Raw genomic sequence first — 26,566 nt, forward strand, 5'->3', positions numbered from 1 at the left:
TGCATGTTGGGTGTGCTCCACATAGTTCTGTAACTTACAGAAAAAAATGAGGGAACAATGCATTGTTCCACTGTCTCTTGGAGCGTGGCCCAGCAGCTGGAGCACAGCACTCCCAGCATGGCTGCGTGTACAGTCTGCATCTGTATCTTGAAATCGGCTCGGGAGCTGTGTCTGTGGAGTCCCTGCCTGCTAGCACATACGCTGCGCACTTACAACCAGGCTCTTTAGTAGATGCTGACTTAGGGTTAGTAGGACAGGACAGTGGGTTGGGTCTTCTGCCAAACTGTTGTCATGGTGACTGCATCACGGACTGGTGGCTGTTTCTGATACATTTCCCTATACGGAGTTTCTCTTTCAGTTAGAAGACAAGGGAATCCTCGGTGACGGCGAGCCCTAAGCTATGACAGCAACATTCGTGTTCTATAAACACAAATGCAAAAAGCCAGTAGTCACTTATTATTTTTTCTTATAATCACACTAATTAGGTGATAACATATTTAGAGAATTCTCAATGCTACTTAACATATTAATGGTCTAACTTACTATGTTTACTTTGAAATTTCATTAAAGAAATGTCTACCAGTTTTATTCCTATGGAGAATTCTGAATAACTGACAGCATGAAAGCAGTTAAATGAATACACATTGCCTAGGTTTCAAACATCCAGCCTGCTTTCAGCCCGGCAACTTACTTCAGCCTCCATTTCAGTGTTAGCTTCTCTTCTAAGAACTTGTTTTCTGTTTCTCAGATTAGAGCACTCTCTGCAGCTTCCTCTGTTGCCTTTTAACATTCTAGTTTAGGATGGTTTCTGCTGTACAGCTGTTTCCAGTTGTCTCAGTACGAACTATGATCTCAGCCTCGTCAGGAACACAGACACAGAGAGAGGCTATTTTGCTGCTGAGGACAGGCGTATCAAACACCTTACTTCACATCCAATATCTTTCACAATTTTACAGCTACCATACCCCGGTCCCAACCTCAGTTCAAATATGATGAACTCAAACAAATCAATCTGCTGGGGCTGGTGAGATGGCTCAGTGGTCTAAAGCACCTACTTAGAACAAGCTTAGCAAATCACAGGGACCGCGGTTCAATCCCCCAGCACCACATGCCAGCCAGCCCCGCCCCCTGGTGGGCTGAGCTGGCCACACACACACACACACACACACACACACACACACACACACTAAATGAATAAATTTTAAAAAAACAAATCAATCTGCTGGCTAATCTATCTCCACGTTTCATATGCCTTTCTGCCCCTGGTGTTGCTTACGAATTGTGACCCAAGTCCTTCCTTGAACAAAGCTTGTTTTTCTTTCTGAGAAAAAGTCCTCCTTTTTCATTTTTCAGGTATCTACTCAGAGCTATTTCTTTTACACTTTCCTCAGATTTCTAACTACCTCTTTGTGAAGCTTGACTTTATCTCATCAACTGGAGTAGTCTTTTTGCCTACCTCAATATCTAAAGATACCTATATTAACCTTCCTTTAGCATTTATTACTTTTAACTTCTAATTCGCAATAAACTCAAACTTACATAAAAATTACATAGTCCTTATATCCTTTAGCCAACTTCTTCTGATGTCAAGAACATAATCACAAAATCAAGGAATTAAAGCATACACAAAACTTTTAACTAAGCCAAGTTTTCTTGTACATCATCAATGTCTCCAGTGATATTTGTTTTCTGTTCCAGGATTCAGTGTGAGATCCCAGAATGCATTTGATCCTCTTGTCTCCTTAGTATCCTCTGAAATATGTGTGTCCCTCAGCCTTTCATTTCTTTCATGACTGATGACTTTTCACCTTGTAATATTCTCTCATCTGTGCATGTTTATATTCTCACTGTGCTGTAGGCTTCCCATAAGATTTGTCACTGTGACACACTTTCAGTTCCCCAAAGGGTCTGGAAATTGGTAAGAGGTTAATGCTTATTACTTATCTACATGTCAGAAACAATTAGAAAAGACAGGAAGGAAACAGACATAATTAAACATTGAGCTGTTGGCTATGGTGCCCTTATGTTGTTAGAGAAGTTAGAAAAACTAAGAAACTGTAAGACAGAAAACTCAGCATATGTTGTCTCTGAGCCTGCTTTCTGTTGCTCCCTGGAGCAGGGTCCTTTGGTGCCCCTACTTTAAAGCTGATCATGGCACAGCAAAAGTGGCGACCAGTGAGAAGGGCAGCCCCAGCACCTCACGTGACTTGTCATCTGAACTCACAATCAGCAGATCTCATGCTGTGCTGACCCATTGTATCACACCCAAATAGCCTTCCAGTGACTCCACAGTGCTGATCATGGGAAGGATGCCTGGAATTTGGCTTTCAGTCAATCTAACAGAGCCATGGTGCCATTCACTTAATCCTTTCTTGGTAGAGACATTAACTAAAAAATTTATTAATTGGACCAAGAGGATGCCTGTATTAATTATAGCAAGAATAACTTCTTTGGTGCCTTTGATAGCCAGCACAGTATTGCCTCTATGATGTTAGCGGGAAGACTCAGCAAAATATTAATATACAGTTAAAAACTCAAGTGAGCATTCTAGAAACCTCCATCCTTTGGATGAGAGTTCATTTTAAAAGTTTACAATTATAACAAGGTTTAAAATGCCTCTATGACTCACTTTTGTATTACCCATTAGCATATGATAAAAATCTATATCCATGGGAAGTAATAAAATAACATATATAAGAAGCAATCCAAAATATTACTATGGATGTAGATGATCTTCAGAAAAAATCACTGTCAATGTCACAACAGCCAGCCACTTTTGATGCCTAGATTAAAGACTGGGATAAGTTTGCTGACACTGTAAAACAACTAAGTCCATTTGCTCATCTCAAGGCACACATTTGGTTTTATATTGGAATTGGTATACTCATTGTCTTGTTTATAATCCTTCTCATTAAAGTGTGTCACAGAAGATTCTCAACCTGACAACTACGGGCTATGCGGCCACAGCTGATCCTGCTCCAGCTTCTTGAAAGCAAAGAAGGGGGAACTGTGGAGGACCACCTGGGCACCTTTCCTTAAAAAAAGAGAAATCACCCCCATTTTGTCTGAGCCTGACCTTTTTTAAATGTATTTAGTACAGGGTCTACAGGGGCTTACTACGTAGATTGGACTCGTAGTGGTCTGCCTGTGTTCAGCCTCCCAAGTGCTGGGATTACAGGTGCTTGCCACCATGCCCAGTCTCAATCGCCTTCTTAGCACATCCTGGGAGTGGGGCTCGTACAGCAGGCCAGGGATTGAACCCTGGCTGCTGCGTCTCTCTAAGCAGGTACTTTAGTCCACTGAGCTATCTGGCTGGCCCTTTGAGCCTAACCCTATTTCCATGTATTGATAGATACAGATCTGGCTATGATTTTTCCTTATCCCTTCAATTGGCTTTAAGCAATGCATTTTGGTCCAGTCAAGGTGCTGTTGGTAGTCTTTAAAGACAGCACACGTGTTTCCCTGATAACCCACACCTAATGTTCTTTTTTTTTTTTTTCTGATGTTCTTTAATATGATCTGGGTTGAGGCAGGACAAAGAGCCAATGCTCCATGCTGTTGGCTGGGATTGAGCCTCAAGATACAGGCCATGACTTCCTGCAGCTTGAAAGATCACACATCAGAGCTGAAGCACCTGATGCCAAAACATTAGATACTATCTCAACAGTATAATGCAAATTACTTTTTTTTACACATCCTTCTACCTGCATATGATAGTGGTAAATGGAGGCCTCCTACCTAGCTCAGCTCACAGTACTCACCTACTTCCTGCCATTCTTAGTCATTCATCCTCAAGCCACTTCTTCATGACTGAATAAAACCGGGTTTGGTCCTGGGTCGAGCCCTTTGTTCTGGATAGCCATCACCATGGCTGGACTTAGGACCCTTTGGCTCCCCATAACTACAAATATGACTTAGTGACTTTATTCTCACCATGGGTTGCACTGCAGGTGATAGATTGAAATTAGCTTGATGGGATTCCAATAATTTATCCTTAGGATTACAAATATAATCATCCTGGACTGAAACACAGACCAGAAAGGGCTCTCTCTAGGTGTCCTAGTTCCTTGCAGAACATCAAGCTAGAGTTTTTATTTCCTAACTTTCTTGTTTTTTGCCCTATGGCTGTTTATTGAAAACTCAGAAGAGAATTCTGGTTTTCCTTCTTTGAGACCCTGAACCCCAGCTCACTCCAATTTTGTTTTTTCCTACAAATGCCTGGAAAGTATGCTATTATTCCTCAGCCCACGATGCAACCATGCACTAACCCAAACTACTTGATGCTGCCTGGATTTCCCTATGATTATGATGTTTCCACTACTACTGAGTCTATACTTGCTCATGAAGTCAGGAGACTCCCAACTTGAGTGCTTTCTACCTTTTGTATGTTTTCATACCAAGTAAGTGTCCTCTTTAGTGTTCTAGGCTTTTCAGCCTTCCCCCCAGTGCCTAGTGCTACAACCAGTTCAGAATTATGCATGTTATAGCTTAGATCTAAAACAAACCCTCAAAGTCTCATATATTCAAAGGTGGAGCTTTGGAAAGCTGATTGGATCACAAGGGTGCCGTATTGGTCAGTGTACTGATCCACGGATGAGTTCACGGGTGACTGTGAGGGTAGGAGGCGAAGGCTGACTGAAAGGGATGGATGCTGAACTTGGGAGGCTACACTACTGTCACCACCTCCTTCCTTCTCTCCCTGCTTCCTGGTTGCCATGAGATGAGCAGTTTTCCTCCACCCTGCCCTTCTACCAGGCCATTCCTACCTTGGAGCCAGCCAACAATGAGATGATTGAATTCACTAAAATTGTGAGCCAAAATGAACTTCTTCTGAGAATACCAGCATCAGGAGCAGCCCAAGATGGCGGCGGCCTTGATCTGTGCTCCCCTTTGGTCCTGGAGAACTGGTTTCGGTTGGGGTTGCGGGCTGCAGCAGTTGAGCCAAACGCAGGGACCTCCAGGTTACCGCAGCTTTGTGGAGTCAACTGATGAGTTCAAGTTCATGGGATGCCTGCTACCCCTCACCAGGATCCCAAAACCACCAAAGCATGAACATTATCCCACTCCTAGTGGGTGGCAGCCTCTTGGAGATCCCCCACCCGACCTGCCCTATATGGTAGGTGCTCCCGAATGCACAACATCCCTGTCTACAAAGACCTTACACATGGCAACCGCCAAATGACTGTCATCCAGAAAGTGGAGGGAGATATCTGGGCCTTGCAGAAGGATGTGAAGATTTTTTGAGCCCACTGTTGGGGAAGATACCTGTCTTACCCAGGTTAATGAGGTGATAGGTACCTTGCGGATCCAGGGCTACTTTGATGAGCAACTGAAAGCCTGGCTCCTCAAGAAGGGCTTCTGAGGTCTACTGAGCAGCCTGTGTGGACAGACTGGAGCCTGGGGAACCTTGGGAGGAAGCTGGCACTAGAGCCCTGGGAATGCTACAACAACCAGCGTTGAGGGTTTAGGCATGGCAGAGAGTAAGGGCTAAAGGATTTTGGAGTCAGATCTTGCTTGTGTACAGGGGAAATGGGCACCACTGCATGGGTCTCCTGGGGAGAGCTATACAGCACGGAAGACCCACCAGGAACAGGCAAGGTAGTAGGAGCCATTGCTGCTCTTCCTATCTTTGGCTTGCTTTGGAGGGCTCCTTGGGTTTAACTATTCAGATTTTGGGGATATCACCTGGCAAAAGCAATAGCCTAACCTGGTTAGAGGAGGGTTCTCAGAGCAGGTTTATTGCTTTTTTTCCCCATAAGTTTATTGATAAACAAATAGCAATGAGACAGTTTCAAACCAAATTGGTGGGACACTTTCAGAAATTAATACATTGCAAGGGCAGGTTTATTTCTGCTTGCTACTGGGAATGCACCGGAGACCTTGTTCTAGGCCAGACCTGTTAGGTGGAGATCATAAGACACGGATGGGTCTGAGTGCCAAGTGCAGTGTACTAGGGCACAGAGTGCCATGGTGACAGCCCCATGGAGATTGAAATGGCCCCTTATGGATCTGGGTGCTGCTCAAGCCAGACCAAGCCCTCATTGGGTGCATCTCTAGCCTTAGGAGTTAAGCAGCTCTGGCTGGCCTGGCCACAAGGGGGTGCTGGGAGCTCCTCGAAGCCCTTGCACTGACTGGGCCTTCCCAAGTTGCTGGCCTGGAGTAGAGGCAGGCCAAGAGATGTGCAGGCAGGAAGACAGTTTTGCCTTTGATGCACCCATCCCATCCAAGTAGCCTTCACACTTAGCCAGCCCTGGAGTCACAAGAGCCAAAGACTTCACTCTATTGTCAACCTGGCTAAAGAGGGTGTTCAGGTCCTAGCTGCCCTATTTGATCTGACGCAGATGGGATACTGAGCCTCTCTGAGGCTGCTGCTCAATATGTAAAATGTGTGTGTCTTCCTAGCTGCATAATAGTCAAAATGTTCTCACTCCTGGAGGTTTCAGGTCATTCTCAAAACCACAGCCTCTGCCAGGAAGAGGAGCTGGACCCCAATCTGATGCAAGCCCACTACTTGTTAATGCAAGTTTTTATTTGGCTGTATATACAGTTTAAGCTATTAAAATTTGTACAATATTTACAAATTAAATAATCATCTGAAAAAATAAATCTCTTCCTTTAATTTATGGGTGTTAGGCATTCTGACTCAGTGATATGAAAGTGATTAATATAGTGATCCCCCCCCATTCAGGTGTTTTTGTTACTTCACTTTGATAGCAATCTTCAATTCCTTTGATTCTGCATAAGTCTATCTCTGTGCTATGGTCCATGTCTAGACAACCCCCAAAGTCTCATGCAGTCTTAGATGGGGCTTTTACAGAAGTGGCCAGATCTAGAATATTTGGTGCTTGAAACAAGGATGTATGATTATTAAATCAGTTCACTAATTGGTCTGGCACTGCCCTACTCCTGGTAGCCTAGAAAAAATATAAAAGGGGAAGAGGTACTGTGAAGGTCCCTTGTTGCTTTGTCTACCTTCTGAGCACCTTGAACTGTTCTCTGTGAAATCCCCTTGCTGTGTGCCATGCTAACTTGGGGCCAGCCAACTATGGACCAAAACAGCTACAAATTGTAGGCAAAATAAAATTCTCCTCTTTATCTTCGGGTGTTAAGTATTTTATTTCAGTAATGAGAATGGACACTAAGACACCTCCTTTCTACTGGTGTAAAGGCTGCATCTGTACTGTCCCTCCTCTGAACTTGCTAGCTTGGGCCTGTTTACGAACACCTCCATCTCCTGGGGCCACAGAAGCTCCACTTTGTTTTGGAGGGACATAATGACTGGTATCTCAGAGAGGATATTCTTTAATTTCAGTTCCATATTGCATCAGATTTACATCCTTCACAAAGATTTTAAAATCACCTGACAGCAACAAGAACAACTGAATCACTGTGCTTTAAACACCGGATAATTTTTCATTTTCCTTGCAAGGCTTTCTACAAAAGGGAAACATGCCAGTGAGGGTCCCACAGAGGTGTTTGGATGTTAGACTTAATAAAGCATGAAGTATTCATTAATAAATAATGTTCCGTTAGGTTAACAAATAAAGCTGAATGTATTGGATAGACCTGGAAGTAAATCATATCATACATACAACCATGTGACTGGTTAGCTTCCAGCAGGCTCTCTGCAGCTATCTGACAAAGCCCAATGCAACAATGCACAGATAAAAGCAGATCATAACTATATGGCACCTCCAGCTATGGTACAGATGTTATTTATTTATTTATTTACTTACTTATTTATTACATTCCATGAGATCCTAATAGCAATGATGCAGTGGCATTTCACTGGTAGTTTTAATCTTTGCTAAGACAATTGCACTCATCAGTGGTTACACAATGGCAGACACACTTACATCCTGCCATCTCACATCTTGTGTCTCTTACTCACAATAAGTTGACAAGAATGAACTAGAGAATAAGTTAATGTGTGCAGCTTGGTTAGTCTATTTCCAGAAAATGATTTATTTAGCTAACATGCTTTCTGATGAACTTTTTAGTCTAGCCCAAAGAACCTTCATGAGTTTTTTAAAAAATGAAACAAACAGTCCTTTTAGAAAAAGCTAAGTAAAAATATAAAGTGCAGTGCTGTAAAGAATAGCTGCCTGGATTAGGAAACATGCATGATTTTAGGTGGAGAGAGACTAGAATGGGGGAGGGTTCTGGAGGAGTGGAGCTGGGGGATGCTGGGGTACTTGAGAGGCAAGTTTCTCAGTGATGCTTCAGTGCTGACCCCGGATCCTTCCCCAGAGCTTTTCTCATGATTATAAACCAACGGACATCTGTCCAGTGTCAGTTACGTGTGACTCACCCCAGCTGCACCACGATCTGGAGAAACAAAGCCTCCTGCTGAATGCAATTAGAACTGACCACATTCTCCACTGGCTAAGGGCTTCTAAAAAAAAAATCTAACCACCGTGCAATAAGATACAACCAGCACCAGGCAATGTTTTGATGAAACAACTTGTTGGGTGGATTCAATTTCAATTCAAAGGCCTTGCCAACCATGCCCATATGCACAGATTCTCACATCTTGCCAAATCTTTTATGTGGTTATGATGACAGAGCCATTAGGTTGTTATTTATATCCTATGCCAAAACTGCAGGTTTAAGGCAACCAACCATTCTCCTGCGAATGAGTCTTCTATTACACAGAATTTGAGTATTTTCACATTCTACATACTTGCACATACATACACATGCACTATTCGGTTAGAAAATTATGTAAAGTTACATATTTAGAGTCTCCTTTTTATGTATTTAGTATGGGGTATACACGGTCTTACTACAAAGATTGGACTTGCGGTGATCCTCCTGTTTTGAGCCTCACAAATGTGGGGATTACAGGCATGTGCCACCTTGCGGGACTCATTCCCCAGCTCAGCACGCCCCGGGGATGGAGCCAGCACAGCACACTGGAGAACAAATATAGTCTCTTTTTCAAGTTAATGGAAATAAGGAAAATAAAGGAGCAATCAGGGTTCACAGTGTTGCATGATGAGATTTCATATTTGAAAATAAAAGGCATGCAGAATAGTAAAAATCAAGATAGACTAGATCCATTGAGACTTACAAAGTACTTCACATGAATCAACTTGCATAATTCCAGTGGTCCTATGGTGTCAGCAGTATTATCATTTGCATTTTACAGAAAAGAATTGAAATGTAGCCTATTGAAGGTGGCCAAGCTAATAGGCTCCAGAAGACTTGATGTCAGGCATTTTGAACAGAGCGCGTATTCTTTATGATTATTTCGTATTACCTTGTACGCAACCAAGAAATCCGACCGGAGATTGCTACACTGCTATCCAGGAGGAAAATGGGCCTTTCTTTTTCCTCTTTGCATTAAAGTGAGTTTGGGATCAGTAGAAATATCCAAGTTACTTTCCTGTATATTTCTAACAAATATTAAGCTACATATATGTTCAAGAATATTGTAATTTGCTTTCCATAACTGGTGCTTTTCAATAAAGAAGGGAAAGAAAAACATAAAATAATATTTTCATTTCGTTAGCTAAACAACTAAGGCATTCTGACTTCGGTGACAAATTTGTTTCATGTTTACCCCAAAATACTCGTGGTTGTGCATAATTCTCTTTAGAAACTAAATAATATAGTAAATCTCAATGTTAAAAATTGTGCTTTTTTTTTGAAATATGGAAACCTTAGTTGAAAGAGTGCTAAGCTCATTAGTAGGTATGGAATTTTGAAGGAAAAATGTGGTTTCCTAATAAACTAGGGGTGTGCTGGATTTAAACAATGTAAGTGAATGGGAAATGTAATGTGCTGATGGGCCCTAGCAGAAGAATACTACTGTTTGATCTCTATTATGAATGAAGCACCTAATTTCACTATGCCCAAAAGTTTAAATCACTAGGAAATACATTCTAGCAAAGAATGAATAAGACTTTTTTGTTTAATGCCTAATTGTGTGCTTAGTTTTTGCATGCCCTCAACTTATTTACATAAAAATGTAAAAGGAGAATTTATAATGGATATGTCAATCCTTATAGAAATTTCTATTTATTAACTCTTCTGTGAGTTGACTTCTTATGTCTCTGTGTTTTACTTCTCCCAAAAGATTGAAACTGCTTTTAATATTTCTTTGTTATCCTTAGAGTGGTAAGTAGTATATTTTAAAAACAATTCTACTTTTCATGGTGAGTGATTTATTATGCAAGTCTAAACTCCACACAGAAAGGTATAAATGCAAATACTCACAATAAACGCGGCTCCCCCAGGCACTGTTTCTACCTCCTAAGCATTTAGATATTATGCTACATTATATTGTCTGTCAAGCCATCCTTCCAGGCACATTATTTTTATTCTTTCCAATTTACATAATGCGTGAAAAGACAATGAAAGGCAAAGGTACGTTCAACATCACTCAGCGTAAGCGGCAGGCTGTGACACTCTTGGATTACACAAGGTTAGACATGGGAACGTGGAGCTCACCAGTCTGCTTGCTGAACACAGGGCAACTCATGTCTGAGGTGATTAAAAATGGGGGCGAAATGTACCTTTGGGGAAAATATGGAAAAAAACAGTTGCCTCCTACATCACATCCATATTCATAGGGGAAAGGCAGAAGCCAACCAAGGGCAAATGTTTCTAAGGCTATCACTAAAGGCTTCAGATGAAATGAATTCAATCAATCAAAATTAAACATAAATTAGTTATTTTCATAGCCTTTCTATAATTGGAAATCTGAACTACATTAGCACTGTATATCTTCATCTTTTTATTATTGAAAATAATAAACAATTAGTCTAAGGAGCAGAATGCTAGAATACTAACAGTCATCACATTAAAACGAATCAAATGTAGTTGAAATTATAATTTTCAATTGATTTTAATTATTAATGGAAGACATTAAGCAAACAATGCCAGGGGTAAAGAAACAAACAGAAGATCTACTTTTTAACTTTCTAGTCTAAAAGTCTTGCAGGATTTACATATGTACAACAGAGAAAGCATAACTGGGTGAGTTATTTCTATTTCTACTTCTTTTGCTATCAGAGCCAGGAAACCCTGAAAGGTACACAAAGCCCTCATGAAGTCCTTTGGACCTTGGGTGTTTACTGCTCCTTTCTATAATGATTCTCACCAGAATTTGGAGCCCTATACCTAATGTTATTCACAGTTTTAAATTTACTTACAATTTAAAATATATTGGCATAATAAATAGCATGTTTGGAAAATCTACTCTATGTAAGAATCCCCAGTTTTTCACTTGGATAAAGCCACATTTTTCTTTCCTTCCAAAGGAAATTTGAATTCATTTATAAGAACCAAATATACAATATTATAAGATATATTATAATGCCTAAACTAAAACTATCTTTGAAAATAAAGTAATACTGCTTTAATTTTTTTTTTTCCAAATGAAACTTCCTAAGCCTAGCAGTCTTGACACTCTTCTGTGTTCTGAATGTATTACTCTTCTGCCCCATTAAATCTGCTGAAATTATTTTCCAGTGTGTTATATAATTTTCCCTCACGGGGTTCCGGGAGTTTTCATATGACTCTGTATCATTTCCTATGAGCTCTGAGGAATACAGGGCACAGATGTTACTTACATTGTTTTCTAAACTCAGCACTTTACTAATTTTCTACTCCCATAATTTATCAAAAAATAACAGAGCTGTATTTTATTTGTGCCATATACATTAATAAATAAGTCCATGACTTTCTAAGAATTTCACTTTTTTTTTTTTTTTTTTTTGGTGGAACTGGAGATTGAACTCAGGCCCTTGTGCTTGCCAGGGAAGCGCTTATTCCACTGAGCCATCTCCCCGGCCCAAGAATTTCACTTATTTTTCAAAGAAAAAAAAAATCTCAAAAAATCATCTTCCAAAAAAGTGAGACTCCTAGATTGTACAATTGTCAAATAATTTCTGGAGTTGAGTATCATGGTACATGCCTGTATTCCCAGCATCCTGGGAAGCTCAGACAGAAGAAATGCAAATTAGAGGCTAGTGTGGGCAACCTAATGACTTAGCAAGACTTTGTCTCAAAAAGAAAGAAGGGCTGATGACATAGCTCAGTGTTGAAGGCTCTGAGTTCAATCTCCAGCACCGTCAAACAAACAAATGAAAATAAAATAAAATTTAACTTTTTTTTCATTTATTTATTTGGTACAGGGTCTCACTACGCAGCTTGGACTCGTAGTGATACTCATGCTTTCAGCCTCCCCAGCACTCGGGTTACAGGTGTGTGCCACCACAGTAGGTCTCATTTGCCAGCTCAATGCACCCTGGGGGCAGGGCCTGCATGGCATATGGGACCAGGAATCGAGCCTTGGTCCCTGCTTTTGCCAAAGCAGGTGCTCAGTCTGCTGAGCTAACTCACCAGCCCTTACAATTTAAGTATTCTGAGAGCTTAGGTCTACTCACTAATTAAATCACTTCATGAAAAATTTAAAGACATGAGTAATCCTCCCTCTTTCATAGGAACACCTTAGCTTGATAGCAGACAATGGAAAATCTCAGGCAGATGATCTGTACTGAGAATCAGAGTGGCTGGGATGTACAAGGGTGGACTTCTGTCCTGTTTTCCTGGTAACTGGACCTTTGGGCCTGACAGCATCATTGAACCTGCACAAACTGCTTTCCCTGGAAGGCAGATTTCTACCTTCAAAGTAAACAAAACTGGACAAGAATTTCTGGGATCGCTTGCTTCACAGAGGCTCTGATTCTTTAGCAACGATAGTGAATGATGTCATAATCAAATGAAGATAGCAAAGTGGTATTCTAAAAGGAACCTAATGAAGGACAAAGGTAAGTCATTTTAAAAAATATTCAAATTTAGAGAATAGTTCTCATATTTTTGAAAGTAAAGCAAGAATTTTGCCCACTAGTTTCATAACTAGATATGTTGAAATTTCACATAAGCTTACCTGTTATTTGTATCATTTTGAATTGATCAGGTGTTTGCTTGACATCACTGGCAAGAATTATAGTTATATTAATACTATTATGATTGAAAATCATGCCATGAATTTTCTTTTTGCGGTTCTGGGGATCAAACCTAATGTCTTTCGCATGCAAGGTAAGAGCTCTACCACTGAGCCCCAGCCCAGCCCTTCCACGAGTTTTGAACTACCAGGAAAGAGAAACAAATTTAAAATTAATGTTCATCACCTGGCCATTGTGGAAGTCTCACAGCACCACTTGGAGAATAGCTGGCCACTACAAAACTTAAAACTAAGAAACCGTCCTTAAGGCTGAACTTTGTAATTGTGTAGTGGATTGCTTTAATTGGGGAAAAATCAGGTAAATATTTGAGGCATGAACATTAACACATAGAAGGTTATCACTAAAAAAAGAAAATTTTCACAATAGTCATTTGATAATTACTGGCCTTGGAATAGAGTCACATTTTCTGATTTCAAAACAACCAGACTGAACATAAAACAACATTTGACAGAAAAGTTGATGCAAACAGTGCCAGATCTGAGCCCATTTCTCACACCCTGTTGTGCTGTTCCTTATTCATTTCATCTCTTATTTATGCTTTCTTTTTCATACCTCATGATACTACATAATTCATTTACATATTTCTTATTGTTTAGCATTTTCTGTCATACCCCAAAAGAATATTATGAAAATACTATTTTCACTACGTTGTATTCAATAATGCACCTCAAGTACTAGGTTGATGCTGACATATAATAGTTATTAACGCTATGTATTTACCTTGCTGAATGAATGAAAACATAAATATACATTGAATTCTAGTATATCCCAGCACTAATTTGGTCTTCAGCTGAGAACGCTGCCCAATGCGTAAAAATTTCATTTCTTAGACAAGAACACCTATCAGGTCAGCATAGTTTATGAGGTTCATTAAGCTAGGCTGAACACTCACTCTTCTTGTTAAGAAAAGCAATCACTGCAATTGGCAATTTTGGTCAGACACAATGCCAACGTGGTTACCCTGCTTCAGAGCAAAGAAAAACGTTGGGGAAGGGTGAAGCACATCATCATCTCAGCAGGGTCAGTGAGGCGGGCCAGTTTGTGCTTATCGAAAGTTGCTTGCTACACCCATCTGATTTGTTTGACTTCAGCCAACGTGTTAGGACTGGCATCTAGAATGTATGTATTCAAAGGCTAAGACACTGTCCTAGTGACCTGCTTTATAGCGATGTGTGGATTACATCATTTGAGGGTCATTTATGCAGATGTAAGCATTCTAGTGGGAGGAGACTAAAGATAAAACTTGATCAATCTTTACTTCAAAGAACATAAGGACAGCTGGGTTCATATGGCTGAGAAGTAGCAGTGAGAAAGAAATTATACTAGGGAAAATGTACGTACAGAAGTGTGCTACCCAGGTAAAAGTCCTCCATGCAATATAATAGGTTCATTAAATTTTTTCTGAAGTAATATATCACAAAGGACAATGCATTAACTTATCATTTTTTGAATATTTTCTCCTTTCATTTTAATAGGAATGTCACATCCAAACATGTAAGACATTTCTTCATAGTTTTAGGTCAGAGGAAATAAGCTTTTCCTTCATAATTTTTTATGCTCTACAAAGTTTGCCATCATAAACCACTTTGCATTTATTACAAATAGGTATTACATTAGAGAAGCAATTCAACTGCATGCCATTTCCCTGGTAAATCTAAGCTGCTTTGCATCATAAGGTGGGTTAACAGGACTGTATTTGAAAGATGTGTTAGTGGGACCTGAAGTTATCTAGTTGTTTCTTATGGAACTCAGGAGTCTGCGAAGTGAAGGCAAGAATCCTGCTGTGCAGAGGATAGGAAAATTATTATAATCTGCATTCCTAATTTAAATGAGAATTTTTGCTCAGCAGAAACCTCTTGAGTGCAAAAACTCTGAAATTGGATCTTGCTGTTAAGAATACCTGTTTGGAGTGGGAGGAGCCAATAGTCCACTTTTATTCAAAAATAAATTGTATGCATACATTTATCACCTTTGTAGACGCTTGCTGTCTTTCTCTTCAAAAAGAGAAGCAACTTCTGACCGTTTTTTGCAGACAATGAAAATAAATGATTAGGTGAGTACTCCCTTCCTGGCTGCTACTTAGCTCTGATTGGGTGTGTGGGTGGGTCCTGAGCGCTGAACCTAGAGTCACCCTAGTACTGAACCACACCATCAACCCTGGGTTTTGTTTTGAGGCAGGTTCTTAGTAAGATGCCCAAGATGGTCTTGAATGCATGAGCCTCTCCACTAGCTGGGATTACTGATGTTCACCACCATGACCAGCAGAAATACTCTGTTTAAAAGATAAATTTCTCCATAAATGTTTTGAATTAATAGAGTGACCACTTTTCAGACTTATTTTACACATTACAAAATAGACTATCTGTGGCTGGCCAGATAGCTCAGCAGATTCAAGCACCTGTTTAGGCAGACACAGGGGTCGGACGTTCGATCCCCAGCCTGCCGTTCCAGCCGCGCCACCAGGGTGTGCTGAGATGATGCCTGAGACTGGGCGTGGTGGCACGCACCTGCGATCCCAGCTGTTGAGAGGTTGAAAACAGAAGAATCACTACAAGTCCAATCTGAGTAGTGAGACCCTGTAGACCCTGTACAAATACACACACACACACACACACACACACACACACAAACACACACACAGACAATTTTATTTCTTGAGATATTATTAAAGTTAAATTGTGTTAACACATTTCAAGCCTGAATTTCATCTTTCTGACATAAACATTTTTAACTCCTAGTGTTTTAGGTTGCATTTGTCTAGTATTTCAGTACTTATGTCCTTATTTTTATTTTTGAATGCTTTGCTTTTGATTGTATCATTTTTTTTTATGAATTTAGGACAGGGTCTACAGAGTGTACAGGGTTTCACTGTGTAGATCAGACTCCTAGTGATCTACCTGTGTTCAGCCTCCCAAGAGCTGGGATTACAGGTGTGTACCACCACGCCTAGTCTCAGTCACAGTCTCAGTGTGCCCGGGGGCAGAGCCAGCACAGCACGCCAGGAATTGAACTCTGGCCATTGCATTCTGCCTCAGCAGTTGGTTGTATCCTTGTACATGTCAAAAATGGATTTTGTGCTGGGACACAATCTGCAAATACTTCACTGTAAAGAGATAAATGTACTTCTTTATTTTCATTGTTATGAAAGATGACAAAGATATTCTGTCATAGTAATATTAAGTTTTCTGTCAAAAGTTTAGAGAAAGCCTTTCACTGTCTGACTTGTTTTCTTTGCTATTTGTAGCTTTTAGAAATATTTATTAGGGAGTGAAGTCATCATACAACAGCTTCATATAACAATCTTAATCTTTCATATTTTAGAATATTTATTATTTCTCTATTATTTGTTAGAAAATGTAGCACTTACTGCCTTTTCATTCCATTCCTTACCAGCTGTCAGATAATAATGGTGCTTTTCTAAATACCTTTCTTTGTACTTTTAAACCATGTGTATCTTTACCTAATTTGATTGTCAGTTAAATCCTGGATATTAAGAAGAAAACAATCAGCTGATTTCCTACGCGCACATACTTCCTTCTGCTGTGTCCTCCTATTCTTGGTAAGCTGTTTCAGTCAGGACATTACAGTGTAATGCTATAGTCTACTACACCCATTTACATAATTATTTTAGATTTAGTTCTAGAAGTACAAACATGAAATGTTTACAACCAGTTCTTTTGCAGAAGCTTTTACAGTCATTTCTTGTTTGGGTGGAATTTTTCCTCTAAGTGTTATTTCATAAAAGAGCCTACAGCAGTACTTCCTGAGTTCCTGAATGTGCAACATATTTGCCTTGAAGCATAGTTAGGCTGGCCATAAAGCCACTGACACAGTTTCTTTCCCATAAACAACAGAAAATTCATTGTCTCCCTTAGCATTCTGTTCACTGTTTTAGATGTCTCAACTGTTACAATTTTTTTGTAATTTTCGACAAAATCCATCTTCTTGTAAACTTCTAATAGAGTAGCCTATGGTCTCTTTTATATAAAAACTTTTAAACATTTTTCTTTTATAGAACAAGTGACAAGACATGGAAGAAAAGTGCCTGCGACCACTGTATCTCCTCAGCACCTGAGACTCGAAGCTCGGTCGGTACAGTTGGTGCAAGTCATTTTGTTCTCCTTCCATCCTGGGCCGCCTTCATAGAGCCCCTTCAGGTGAGTCAGTTACCATTTTAGAGCTGGGGAGACCACGGGAGTCATCTGGTGCAAAGGCTTTATTTGAGGATGAAGAAACGGAGGTTCTGGGAGAGGCAAAGACTTCCCTGGGGGCAGGCCACCGCTGGAAAGCTGAACCAGGCTCTGAACTCTAGTAAGGCACCCAGGCAAGCACTCTTCCCATTCACCAGGACCTCAAACCTACAAGGGTTATAAATATCTTACTGTACTTCAGTAACTCAGAAAAAAAATAGTGAATTTCCAATAATTATCATTTCATTACAGATGAATGTTTGGAATAGGAAATGACACACACAGGATAGCTATGGTGGAGAACTTTCAATGTGTTTGCTATTAAATATGCAACTTGTCACTTTTTTGTGGTTATTAAAATGAGAACCTTAAGATAAATCAATATTTAGTTTTCTTTCTTTCTTTCTTTCTTTCTTTCTTTCTTTCTTTCTTTCTTTCTTTCTTTCTTTCTTTCTTTCTTTCTTTCTTCCAATAGCATTTGAAGGAAATTACACAGCTTATGTTTAAAACGTAAGGGCCAGGTTCAGTCTCCACATACCACCCACTCTAACAACAGAATTTGGACCTAAAAACCCGTTAACTAGTACTTTCATTAAACTAAAGAGCTAATTACTTTGGATTCATGCAGAGTGAACAAAATGATAGGCCAACCACAGCTGGTTGCAATGATGGTGAGACCAACCATATGTTACACTAGAGATTTAAAGAGCAAAGAGGTACCAACATGAATGTACCCAAAAGGCAAAATCAGTCTCCAAATAGTAGAACTAGTATAATTCGAAACATTGTGAAAGCACATTGGAATTATCTGATACATGAAGTAGAGATTATTGTCAAGGAATTAACTGCCATGGTTTGAAATTAGCATGCAATGAAAGTGGAAATGAGGAATTTTGTTCTCATGCAAAATCCTGCAAGTGAAGAATTTTATCTAAAAGGTGTTTTGATTTGATTTGAAATACCATTATGATAGTCACATAAGTTTAACAAGACCTAAATGTCCAGTTTAGGCTATTTTAAACATCTTTAGAAGGATTCTTTTATAGATTTACAAAGTTAATTTTTCAGATAACTGAATATTTCTCCAATTCTATAGAAATATTTTAAATTGAACATTAAAAATAAATCTTTCAGGGCTGGCGAGATAGCTCAGTGGACTAAGCACCTGCTTAGGCAAGCACAAGGACCTGGTTCGATCCCTGGCAGCACATTCCATGCCAGCCCCAACCCAGAGCACGCTGAGCCAGCCACTGAGACCAGGCTTGGTAGCACATGCCTGTAATCCCAGCACTCAGAAGGCTGAAAACAGGAGGATCACTACAAGTCCGAGCTGCGTAGTGAGACCCTGTACCAAACACAATAAAAAAATACATCTCTTAGAAAAACATCAATAACCCAAGCAGCAAAAAGAAGTCAATCATGATTTTATCAGTTGAAGCTAAACATGAACAATATTGAATAATATTTTGATTTGATAATATGAAATATTTGATGAAATATTTGATTCCTTTAAATTTTCTACCTATGACTTATTTTTAAGTAAAATAAGACCATCTCATAAGGTGGTTTTGTAACTCCTTGTATTCAGGAACTTATACTATCAACATTTTCCAACATTAATAATTATACTTTTATTATTAAATTCACTCGGTTCCTAACTTGTTGAGAAAAAAGTTATCTTCATCTTTTTGTATATCTCACAGATTCCACTATTACAGCCTTTCGTGACCCCTAACACTCCAGAGCTCTCTGCATCCCTAGGTGTGCTCTCTGCTGTACTGAAGGCCCCAGCTGGCTCTGCTATTCTAAAGCTGGCTTACCGGTAGCTCTATTTCCTCAGTATCACATTTCCCAATGAAGCTGACCAAGCTTGAATCAAAACCAAGTTTGTCAGATTAATGACATGCAAGATTAACCAATGACAACTAAAATACTTAATAGTTTTAAATTGTATTACACTTATTAGTATTCAGATAAATCCTTTTCTTCATTTCTTCAAACTTCACCTCAGAGAAAAGCTTTCTCCTACCTTCCTTACCCAAGAAACCACTATTAAAAACACTTATTTAGTTTCTTGTTAAGTCACAGCTGATGAGATTGTTGTTTTTTGTTCTTTGCATTAGGACTTTTATATGAAAAACTTGGAAGAAAAAATGAGCTATTACACATGAAGGGAACAGCCTACACGATCTCAGCGGTCCACTTCTGCTCTACAACTCTGTATTTCTATGATTCTAAAGTTTCTATAATTTGTTATTTTGTTGCCTATTTTACTTTCTCAGTGCTGAAATCTCCTTCCTCAGGCTCCCTGAAGCAGGGTTGTAAGTTTTCTTGAGGGAATCACAATTTAAGAACAGTCTGAAAAATATGAAAGGGGTAATAACAGGAACTCACTGGGGGCACAATTCCATTCTCTCCCCGCCTGCTGTTCTGCAAGGCCAGGGGAAAAAGGATGGAAGCAAGAGACAAAGAAGGAGAGAGAACAAATACAAAATGGAGGTCCTGTGTTGCTCTGAAATTGAAGTTATGTTAGAGCTTTAGTAAGTCTTACTTAGAGACCTTATTCAACCATAAACTTACATTCTATAAATTTTAGGACTTTATGATGTTGTATACCATAAAGTTTAGAATTTTATGTTCAGCTATGGAAAATTTTGAGAACAATTCTGAAAACAGATTCATGGGAAACTATTACTACTCTTAATCCAAGTCTGTGAGATTTAAATTCGCTTACTTGAAATACAAGGTCTTACTTTATGCATACGACTATGTTCAGTTTTCTGTGTATAATACTGGTAGATACTACATATCACTATTGACACTACGGGGCTATATCTTTTCATTAAGGCTTAATTTTTGTCTTTCATATTTTATGGACAAGAAATGTAAAGACAAGAAATGGACATACTCTGAATTAGTGCATGTGAAGACTGACAGACACACAGAGAGGTGTATCTGTAAGCCTGACATTCAACCTGAAGATTCAGACTAAAATCTTCATTCTCCACTATGATAATAAAATCACTCTGAACCTTTAAAGAATCATCACAATCAAAAAAGCTTACTATGTCTCTATTAAGCACTTCTTTGGCTGGAATAAAAAAGAGCTCCCTACCTCTTACAGAATTGAAATTCCAAACATGAAAAATAAAGTTGCTAAGTGAATAGAGGAGACAGAAACACAAAACCATACTCACCATGTGGGTATTTGATGTGTTATAAATATATCATATGATCTTACGAGCTCTTACTTGCAAAGAAATAACTGTAATGAGAGCTTAGCTAAGAGATGTGTTATTTTTGAATCTAAACCTGAGTTTTCAAATACAGAGCAAAAGATAGAACATTCAAAATGTAACAAATCGTAGCCAACTTTGGTAATAGTTCATGATTTTATCTTTTAGATATTTCTTATAATTATATTTAATAACTTAAAACATCTGGATAAATTAAAACATTATACAGGACAAAATAACGGCTAAAGAGAGCAGTGGCAGGGCTGTCACTCTGAAAGAAAGGGGACGCTTGGGAATTAGTCATTATATTAAACTTTAAAGGAATATTAATGAGAATTGAGTGGCTAAACAGGAAGGACCAATGTGGAGCTTCTAAACTAAAATGACTCCTTCTTCTTGTGAGCAAAGCAAACAGTGTGAAAGTTCAAGTTCAGGCTAAAGTTTGACAATGAAAGGTGTATTACTTCCAATTCCATTAGAGTTTCTTCAGGGCACAAGACCGAGTAACCATAACAACTCAGGTTCTGGGTCACATCCCAGCCAGACTGATTTTATGCCTTTGAAATATGTCCAGGAGTCTGTATTTTAAAGACCTCTCCTTCACCTCCACATGCTGCTTACACACATAACAGTCTGCAAAGCCCTGTGGCCCTGACTTCTCATGGGAAACAGATTATGAGGGCCAGATTTCCACCGGGCCTGCTATGGATGTGATTTAGGCCACTTTTAAACACTGTATTTTACCTATTTTGCTTTTTGCAGTACAACTGCACATTAGTAGGTATTTTTCTTACATTTATTAGATGATTTTACTTTACATCTATATTTTTAAAATTACTTTTGATATAATTAAGAGTTACACAAGAATGTGAGTTACCTCTAAAATTCACTTACCTTCAAATTCTTATGCACACCCAGGGAGTTTTGAACATATCTAATGGAAGTTTGCAAGAATAGCTGTGGGAGAGCTCTGATTTCCAACGCTGCTAGGACTGGACAAGAAGACCCCTGCAGCAGACACCAGAGACGTCGCTGAGAAGAGAAGCCACCAATGCCAGCTGGTGGGTACCTGATGATCTCTAAACAGAACAGAAAAACAAACGGTCAGTCACCTGTAACTTAGAGTACCTGCTATGGAGAAGGTCATTTTCAGTAAACTAGCAGTGTTACTAAATTTAAGTTTGGCTTGCGTTTGCTGCTCCCTGATTTAGCACAGTTGTTATTTAAAATTTCCTGTCATTGTGAAGTTAGAAGTGCATGATGATACTGCCTGAAGAAAATCTGGGTAGATTTCTTACAGCTTTAATTACTTGTTCTAAACTTTGCATCAAGAAGTATAGTTACTAAGTTATTTTTGATATGGAGGTGCTGTATTCTGGCCCTGAGTTTCTTTCACGATTGGTTGACATGGTCGCAGTAATATATCTGAATGTGAAATTCTGTCAGAACCTCATCAGAGAGTGAAGACATTTACTAACTCCCTAATGGGATCATCCAATAGTTTTGCTGTATTTCCTTTCTCATAGGTAATGCCTACCAAGATAATTAGGCAAAAACAAGATAATCTCCTTTCTAGTCTGAAAGTACTGGCTACGCATGAAAACTGAAATTCTAGCATTTTTGTTGAATGAGGTCAGCTGAATATGACCATGCAAAAAGAGACTAAATATGTTTTAAAATTGGTATTCAATCATGCAAGTGTTCTAAAGGGTAGATGAATCACAATGTATAAACACAAGTTCAGACACAAAACGTTCAATCTGCCTCCCAAGTGCGAGCGCAATGTGACCACCGTTGTCATGGTCTCTGTGGCCTGCACACTGTGAAATCATCCCCAGCTCCCTTCTTCCTTGCTGTGCCTCACAAACAGAAATAAGAGCAGTAATGGGACAATATTCTGGCACACTGACTACCGTACGTGAATTGTGCTGGGTAAAAACCGAGGTAGGATTTTGCTTGCTGGTGAGTAGAGAATTCCTGCTCCTCCTTCTCTTCTACACATTTACTTTCCTTGAGAGAGAACACGGTGCTTGGAGGCAGATCAGCAATGCTGGCATGATGATGTGACATATAATGAAGACTTAACCAAGCTACTGGTGCTGTTGTCTAGGAGCGGCTGAACCAGCCACGCTCCACTCTGGAAATGGAATTGTTTAAGCATCTGTGTTCTCTGTTCCTCGCTCAGGGAAGCTATGTTGGTGGACAAAACACTCAAAATTACTGCTGAAGGGTAAGCTCCACTGCTATGAGTGTGGTAAGTAATATATATTTTTAAATTCATTAGGATGTAAACTGTAATAAAAGGGAGCTCCCATTCTGTGGAATCAAGGATGGCCTTTCCCTGATGCAGGTGGGAACTCACCTTCTTTCTGATTTCTAGGAAAGTCATAATACAGGAGTAAGAGACTCAAAGCAATAGTAACTAACCAGAATAAGATGGAGAGGAAAGCCAGCTCACAGCTTGGTTTGGAGGAAGATGATCCAGTAATAAGACTTGGGAAAGGGTAGAATCCTATCTGCCTTGGTGCTTCAAACCACCACATTATTTGGAGTCTTTGTGGAAGACTGAGTTTCACCCTCTGAGAAGAATCCTGTGGATTCTTTCTTGGAAAAATGTTGCACATCTGCCGAAGTCACTGCTATTGTCCTCCTCCTTGGTCACAGCTCAAGTTCTCTCTTTCTTTGCCCAGAGTACTGGCATAGAGTCCTCAGCAGATCTCTCTCTCTCTCTCTCTCTCTCTCTCTCTCTCTCTCTCTCTCTCTCTCTCTTAACATTATGGCTACATGTCCTACAACTGCCTTTAGGCTTAACTTTTTTCAGACTTAATTTATTAACATATTGATTTCATTGTATTCTTCTTTTGTTCAAAGTACAAGAGCATCCACTAGTCTATAGGATTAAGTCCAAGGTTCTTAAACTGGTATTCAAATCTTTCTACAATGTAGACTCTTTTATATTTTCTAAGCCCTCATTAATATTTAGGTGGGAGGATTTATTCTCATTCCATTTCAGGTTTATGTTAATTAGCTTTTGAGAATCAATATCTCTAAATCTCTACCTACAATGAGAAGAACAAACACATGCCTTTTTAAAAATGTATTTGGTTGTTACAGGGTTTCACTATGCAGTTTGGACTCACAATGATCCTCTTGTTTTCAGCCCCCCCAGCACTGGTATTACAGGCGTAGACCACTATACTTGGACTCTGTGGCTGGCTCAGTCTACCCTGAGAGTGGGGCTGGCTTGGCATGTGGAGCTGGGGATCAGCTGTGGTCCTGCATTTGCCTAAGCTTGCCTAAGAAGTTGCTTTAGCCCACCGAGCTATCTCGCTGGCTCCCAACACATGCCTTTTGATGTCAATGGATCTTGACCCTGGAACTTTACTGCCCAGAGAAACAAGAATTTTGATTCCTTATTCTAATTTTTATTTTACTTTTTTTAGTGTGTATTTGCAGTGAGTAATGATTACATTCATTATGGGGACTTAGCACATGTACATAACACATCTCAAGTCTTTCTACGTCCCCATCTCTTTCCCTACTCATCCTCTCCATCCACCACTTGGTTCCATCTCATTTGCAACAGACAGATCTTCCTAGTCCCTTATTCCATAAGCATGGAAGTATTCAGCTTCGGGAACTACTGGTAGTCATCTTGGGATTATGAGGATGAAATGAACACCAAGGAACCAGAGCAGAGAAACAGAGAAGAGGAACTGAGTTAGGGACATGTTATTTAACACCAGATAGAGACTTACATTATGGTTCAGGTCTATAATGTGCCCCCAAAGTCTCACATGTTCAGAAGTAGGACTTTTGGAAGGTGATCAAATTATGAGGGCTCTAGCCTCATTGGTATTAATCCATTGATGTGTTCATTATTTCATGGCAGGAATGGGAGATGATGGAAACACAGATGGTGTGGCCTAACTGAAAGAAGTGGATCATGGCTGTGGTCTTGCAGACTGTATCTTGTCCTTGGTGGCTTGTTTGCTGACTCTCGTCCTTTCCCTCCTTCCTGATTGCCCTGATGTGAGTGGCTCTCCTCTGTTACACCCGTCTGCCATCTTGCTCTATCTCATGAGGCCCAGAAACAATAAAGCCAGCTGACCATGGACTAAAATCTCTGTAGCCATGAGCTAAAATAAGTCTCTCCTCCTTTAAGTTGATATTTTTGTCACAACAAAAAGCTGACAAAGTAGTTTGCATTTTTATTATATACCTCCATTTTCATTAATAACTACTCATCCTCCACCTTTTTTTTGTTGTCAATAGTGCAGCCCTTTTCTCTCAGGAAACCTTAAAACACTATACTTTTTTTTTTAAAAGCACATTATTATCCACTAAATATACTACACTGATACACTGCTCCTTAAAAATTGAAAGTTAAAGAGCTGGACTGACAGCTCAGCAGACTAAAGCACATGATTAGGCAAAGCGCAGCTGCCGGGGGTTCAATCCCTGGTCTGTCATGCTGGCCCTACCCCCAGGGCACACTGAGAGGGGGATTGAGACTGGGCATGGTGGCGCTAATCCCAGTACTTGGGAGGATGAAAACAGGATGATCACTACGAGTCTGATCTATGTAGTAAGACCTTCTACACCCTGTAGTTCCTGCCCTAAATACAAGAAAAAAAAAATGAAAGTTAATTCATACAATAGATGAGCTATCACTTTTCTATAGAATTACAAATGAATAAGAAAAAATACATTACTGTTCTGTCAAAAAATGGAGAAATAGGAAATGTGTTTCATTACAATTCAACATAATCTGTACAGATTCATTATGAAGAGACAGTCCTCATAGTGTATCGAACTTCAGATAAATTCTGAGTTAGATGGGCACTTACTTATATTTCTACTCCCATATTTTCAAATATTTTTATTTACAGCTAAGCATCACTTATATTTTAAAAATAGAAATAAAAATTCAATATTTTAAAAGATGAACAACGATGCCATTCCTAGAGACTGACTTATTTTGGAAAACAGTTCCTCCAAATTAAGTGTTGGGTGGATCCCTGAGAAAAGCAAATGAAACTTGGAACATTTGAAAGTAGGTATGCGGTGCTAATATGTTATGCGCTGACCTCATTCAAAATAAGAAATCCTTCCCAAGACAGCCTATGAGAAGAACACGCAGAGGACAGTGAGAGCAGAGGCCATGTGCTGTGCCAGACAGGAGGACATGGCAGGCATGCCTGGCTAGTGTTTCCGACTGTGTCAGCTGCTGGACACTAGAGAGGTAGACAGAGTAGAGAAGATCCAGTGGAGGCGAAGCCAAGAAGTGTAAGAAGAGATGATGAAAATTTTGTACTTGTACAAAACTCCTGAGCAGTCTAAATATTTTAGTTAAGAACAAGCAGAAGTTTGTCCAAGGCATATAAAAAAAGAGTGTTGTTCAGTTATAAATACTTTCCAGTCTTCTCAGAGTATTCAGTCTATGGGGGAGTTTGTAAAATTAAAAAAAGACAAAAACAAACCTTGCTTTATGAAATGCTTTTGAGAATGACTGCAAATAGATCTCACAAAAAATTACAGTGCAGGTTATTTTACCCTTTTTCCCTTGAGTTCTAAAAGATATTTTAGGAAGCTAGTGAATCATGACTCAATTGCTTTTCAAGCAAAATAAGAAAATTATTTTTCAAGCAAAATAAGAAATTCCACCAGGTTGTTAGTCATCATTTTATATCCTCTAGAACAAACTCTGATGAGACAATGAAGCTGTGCAAGTAATTTTGCTGTGTATATTCTGGGATAGATAGATAAATAGATAAGTAGGTAGAATAATACATTCTTAATTGCTAGCTCTTTATGCTTCTTTCATTTAGGAGAACAAATTTTTGTTTTATTTATTAATTTCTGGAACTACTGATAAAATTATGTTTGTTCATTTGCATTAAAAATTGATATACATTGTATAACTATAGTGTAAATTTTAAGTATTTGCTTAAAATTATTTAAGAATATGAGAATGTCTATTTATGTAATCCCTATTTATGTAGATATTCCTCTCAATTTTGAAAAAAATGTAAATTGTTTTCTTTGATTACCCCTAGGGAAAAGACATTAAAGATCTATGACAGCTCTTTTTTTTAAAATTTATTTATTTATTTATTTGAGAGAGAGAGAGAGAGAGAGAGAGAGAGAGAGAGAGAGAGAG

At 39.2% G+C, this 26,566-nt stretch overlaps 1 protein-coding gene and 1 pseudogene across 2 annotated transcripts in view; one reads left to right on the forward strand and one right to left on the reverse strand.

The window, feature by feature from the left end:
- Hs3st5 (heparan sulfate-glucosamine 3-sulfotransferase 5) overlaps positions 1-26,566 on the reverse strand; it is a 321,032-nt gene that overhangs the window by 179,956 nt on the left and 114,510 nt on the right. For both annotated transcript variants that reach the window (XM_023706140.1, XM_023706139.1), the window contains exon 2: positions 21,298-21,482. The gene's annotated coding sequence lies outside the window, so the exon portion shown is untranslated. The remainder of the gene's footprint in view (positions 1-21,297; positions 21,483-26,566) is intronic.
- LOC101590571 lies at positions 4,862-5,555 on the forward strand (annotated as a pseudogene).

Source organism: Octodon degus, unplaced genomic scaffold, assembly GCF_000260255.1.
Source record: "Octodon degus isolate 3935 unplaced genomic scaffold, OctDeg1.0 scaffold00241, whole genome shotgun sequence".
Classification (NCBI taxonomy): Eukaryota; Metazoa; Chordata; class Mammalia; order Rodentia; family Octodontidae; genus Octodon; species Octodon degus.